Here is a 4,548-nt window from a genome sequence, read left to right on the forward strand (position 1 = left end):
TGGCGGCAGTATGTTAGACTGCCGCGTTCTACGTTTCATATCATAGGTTTTGGAGGCAGAGAAAAGAACGCTTTACTCCCACGGACCATCACAACCAAATCTACTTTGGGTTTTGAAAAAATGTGTTAATATATATGTGTGTATTATATATATATATATATATATATATGTATATATATATATAATATGTATATATATATGTTTATATATATATGTATGTATGTATGTATATACATATATATGAAATATAGATTATTATTATGTATATATATATACACAACACACACATATATATATATATATATATATACATACATACTGTATACACACACACATACACTCACACACACACACACACACACACTCACATACACATGTGTCAAATCCTTTTAAAGTTTCTCCATATCAGGCTGCAGGAAGTAACAAAGTTCCTTTTTTATGGCATTACTTTTATGGTAAGGGTACAATGATATATCTTGTATAGTTTGTATGCATTGGTGGAGTTTATTTACAATCATTTTCTAAATAGCTGAAGAAGATGCAACAACTTCAACAATATTTAGTATGAGCAGTTTCAGATTTCATGGTCTATAAGTAATTCCTGAAAGACAGGATTTTCAAAGGTTAAAAATTTCCTAAAAGTTTCCTAGAAGTTCCGCTGGCTCGTGGATGATTGTGAGACACCAAAGTCTGTTGGTTCCTGGATGCCTGAGAGATACCAAAGTTTCTTGGTTCCTGGACGACTGTAAGACAGCCTTATGTTGGTTTCTGGATGACTGTAAGATACAACATCAAAGTGTTATTGGTTCTACCACTGAATGACTGAGGGATACCAAAGTTCCCCGCCCCCCACCACCCCCCTGTTGGTACTGGACGACTGTGAAATACTAAAGTTTTCTTGGTTTGCAGATGAAAGCGAGGCACTGTAAACCTGTTGGTTCCTGGGTGATGAGGCACCAAAGTCTTGCTGGTTCCTGGATGACTGTGAAACACCAAAGTCCTGTTGGTTCCTGGATGACTGTGAGACACTAAATTCTTGTTCATTCCGAGGTCCCTGCAAAGCATCAAAGTTTTGATTATTACTAGGCAAGGAAAACTATTGGAACACCAAAGACAGGCGGATTCCCGGATGATTGCAAAACACCAGTACTTTGTTCACTCCTAGATAAGTGCAGAATACCACTGTCTTGTTCATTCTAGGTAACTGTGAAACATCAAAGGCTGCTGGTTCTTGGATGACTGTAAGAAACCATAGTCTTCTTGGTTTCTGGACAGCTGAGAGTCCCCAAAGTCTGTTGGCTTCTGGATGACTGTGAGACACCAAAATCTGGACCATTCCTATGCAACTGTGAGATACCGAAGTCTTGCTGGTTTCTAGACAATTTTGTTTTTTCGGACCCCAAAGACTTCCTCATTACTAGGAAGCTGAGGTACAACAAATCCTGCCTGGGTTCTGTCAGATTCTTTTTGGATCTTTGAAGATTGAGAAGCACCAAAACTTTGCTGGTTTCTAGAGGTTTGTAAACCACCAATATTTTTCTCACCCTTGGATTGCTGTGCAACACCAGAGTCTTGCTCATTTCTAATACCAAAGCCTTGCTGGTTTCCGGCAGACTGTGTGACTTTAGAATTTTGCTGACTTCGAGAAGACTGTGTGAAACCAAAGTCCTGTTGGCTATTAGATAATTGTGAGACACCGAAATCCTGTTGATTCCTAGATGTCTGCGATCCGCGCAAATCCTGTTGGTTCCTAGTTGATTGTGAAACAAAGAAATCATGGTGATTCCTGGATGATTGTGAGACACCAAAATTCTGTTGGTTCCTGGATAACTGTGAGACACCTGATTCCTGTTGGTTCCCAGTTGACTGTATAACTTCTGAATCATGCTGGCTTCGAGAAGACTGTGAAAAACCAAGATCCTCTTGACTCTTGGTTGCCTGCGAGACACCGAAATCCTGTTGGTTCCTGGATGATTGTGAGGCACCAAAGTCCTGTTGATTCTTGGATGATTGTGAGGTACCAAAGTCCTGTTGATTGCTGGATGATTGTGAGGCACCAAAGTTCTGTTGGTTCCTGGATGATTGTGAGGCACCAAAGTTCTGTTGGTTCCTGGATGATTGTGAGGCACCAAAGTTCTGTTGGTTCCTGGATAATTGTGAGGCACCAAAGTCCTGTTGACTCTTGGTTGCTTGTGAGACACCGAAATCCTGTTGGTTCCTGGATGAGTGAGAGGCACCAAGGTCCTGTTGATTCCTGGATGATTGTGAGGCACCAAAGTTCTGTTGGTTTCTGGATGATTGCGAGGTACCAAAGTCCTGTTGGTTCCTGGATGATTGTGAGGCACCAAAGTCCTGTTGACTCTTGGTTACTTGTGAGACACCGAAATTCCTGTTGTTCCTGGATGTAGTGAGAGGCACCAAAGTCCTGTGGTTCCTGGTATGATTGTGAGGCAACCAAAGTCCTGTTGGATCCTGGATGATTGTGAGGCACCAAAGTCCTGTTGGGTTCCTGGATGATTGTGAGGCACAAAAGTCCTGTTGGTTTCAGGATGATTGTGAGGCACCAAAAGTTCTGTTGGGTTTCTGGATGATTGTGAGGCCAACCAAAGTCCTGTTGGTTCTGATGATTGTGAGGGCAACCAAAGTCTGTTTGGTTCCTGGATGATTGTGAGGCGACCAAAAGTCCTGTTGGTTCCTCGGAACTGATTGTTGAGGCACAAAGTTCTGTTGGTTTCCTGGATGATTGTGAGGCACCAAAGTTCTGTTGGTTCCTGGATGATTGTGAGGCACCAAAGTCTGTTGTTTTCTGGATGATTGTGACGGCACCAAAAGTCCTGTTGGTTCCTGGATGATTGTGAGGCACCAAAGTTCTGTTGGTTCCTGGATGATTGTGAGGCTACCAAAGTTCTGTTGGTTCCATGGATGATTGTGAGGCACCAAAAGTCCTGTTGGTTCCTGGATGATTGTGAGGCATCAACCAAAGTTTCTGTTTGGTTTCCTGGAATGAGTGTGATGGCACCAAAGTTCTGTTGGTTCCTGGATGATTGTGAGGCACCAAAGTTCTGTTGTGTTCCTGATGATTGTGATGGCTAAACCAAAAGTCCTGTTGGTTCCTGGATGATGTGAGGCACCAGTTCCTGTTTCACTACTAAATACTGCTTTATTTCTTGGCAATTGAGAACTATTAGGATATTGCTGCGTCCTTCCAGACTGTACACTGCTTAGACCTTATTGAGCTCCTTGAAGTCAGGGATTGTGAGGTTGAAGAGTAATCTTACATTGTTAAAGTTAGTAAATTAGACACGTGTTTGCCGTCTTCCTCGCTAACTGTAGGCATGGTAGCCGCCTGCTATCATCTATTGTGGTACCTTGTTACTCTGTGGAGAAAGGTACAATTTATTTTGAAGCTGGAGTGATGGAGATGAATCACAAATTATCATTAAATTATTTTGCTGGATATAACCTTATAAATGCTGATATAACCATACAAACCATGAAACCGGAGTGCTGCAATTATCTGAAAAATTTCTGCCAATATTTACCTGTACAATCATTGGGCTGAAGCCAATCGATAGTCCCTCCCACTCTTCCTGAATAAAAAGGAGATACAAACTGTCGATGTTCTTCGCATCACCTGTGTCAGGCTGACTCACGCCGTAACCAACTCGTAAGGAGTCCCTGTCAATGATGGATTGTCCTTACAAAGGTCACGGGTACTAATCTATTGGTGCTAAGAATACTGAAGTACATGAATATAGATGATAACACACACACAGACACAGACACGCAACACACACACACACACACGACACATTACACACACACATGCATATATATATATATAGATATATATATATATATGCTTGATGAGGAGAATATATATTATATATATATAGATGAAGAATATATATATATATATGTAGTGTGTTTGTGTGTGTGTAATGTGTGTGTGTTATATATATATAAATATTAATTGTGTGTGTGTGTGTGTTAGTGTAGTGTGTGTGTGGGTGTGGTGTTATATATATATATACTATATATATATATATATATATATATAAGTATAAATATACATATATCTATATATTATATATATATAATATATATATATATATATATATATTTAATATATATATATATATAAATATATATATATGAATGAGTTGAGTGTGTGTGCATATCTGCACACAGAGTAGTAAAAGGAGGAGTTGAGAGAGAAAGAGATATTAATGCAACACACATACATATGTTTATGGTGAGTCTATATAGATTATATACATATATACTATTAAAATATATATTATTTATATATATCTATATCTATATTATATATTATGTATCTAGGCTTATACATATATCTATGTGGTTATATGTGTGTATGTCTATATGAATGTGTGTTATATATATATATATATATATATATCTATATAAATATATATATATATTTATATATTATTTATAATGTGTTGAGTGTCAAATAAAATCTCTAAATATATATATATATTAATTATATATATAGAGAGCGAGAGAGAGAAGAGAGGGGAGAGA

This window comes from Penaeus japonicus, unplaced genomic scaffold, assembly GCF_977035675.1.
Source record: "Penaeus japonicus unplaced genomic scaffold, GWHDUDI00000001_assembly GWHDUDI00000022, whole genome shotgun sequence".
In the NCBI taxonomy this organism is placed as follows: Eukaryota; Metazoa; Arthropoda; class Malacostraca; order Decapoda; family Penaeidae; genus Penaeus; species Penaeus japonicus.